This window comes from Rhagoletis zephyria, unplaced genomic scaffold (assembly GCF_001687245.7).
Source record: "Rhagoletis zephyria isolate East Lansing unplaced genomic scaffold, Rhagoletis_zephyria_1.1 Rzeph_scaffold_15271, whole genome shotgun sequence".
NCBI lineage: Eukaryota > Metazoa > Arthropoda > Insecta > Diptera > Tephritidae > Rhagoletis > Rhagoletis zephyria.
In genome coordinates, this window is record NW_016172338.1 from 12,602 (window position 1) to 13,215 (window position 614).

Sequence of the window (614 nt, forward strand, 5' to 3'; positions counted from 1 at the left end):
ACATTTGTCTATATCCATCTCGATTCGTTTTTGCTGTTACAAACAACCGTTATGTGATCAAAATTAATATACCCTTGTGCACAAGTGCGCTCGGGAATAAAAAGTAATAGGTGCCACGCTGAGTAATCGCGTCTAAGTTTCTAGATAAGTCAAGTCTAAGTCTTACATAACCCAGCTTTAAGTCAAGTCAAGTCTAAGTCTTGCATAACCGGGCAACAAAGTGTTTGTTTTCTGTTAGTTTTCTAGTTATAAATGCCAAAAGAAAGTAGAATTGTGTAGAGTTGCTAAGAAGGCATATACATTTCTAATAACACAAAATCGACAGATATCGTTGCACATTTTTACACAACATCGTTATACATTTTTACAAGACGTTTTTCCAGCAAACGAAATATACATACGTATCGCTGCTTAAAGGTGAAAAGGTGCCAAGTCGATTTTTTTTTTTTTCAAAATTCAGTTTTTGAAGCAGAATGGCAGGTTATACGAAACTACATCAATTTCTCATCTCTCCTGAACGATTTAAAAAAAATGGACTTGGCACCTTTTCACCCTTAGGTGACGAGATAAGTACATACATATGATTTATAGGTACCTTCAATTCTTCAGCTTTG

The 614-nt window shown here is 35.0% G+C and overlaps 1 protein-coding gene across 1 annotated transcript in view; it reads right to left on the reverse strand.

Annotated features, from left to right (window-relative positions):
• The window catches only part of LOC108378926 (hexosaminidase D-like), a 4,266-nt gene extending 3,658 nt beyond the window's left edge, over nt 1-608 (reverse strand). Inside the window, exon 1 of the mRNA XM_017635231.1 lies at nt 596-608. The gene's annotated coding sequence lies outside the window, so the exon portion shown is untranslated. The remainder of the gene's footprint in view (nt 1-595) is intronic.
• Nucleotides 609-614: the final 6 nt, after the last annotated feature.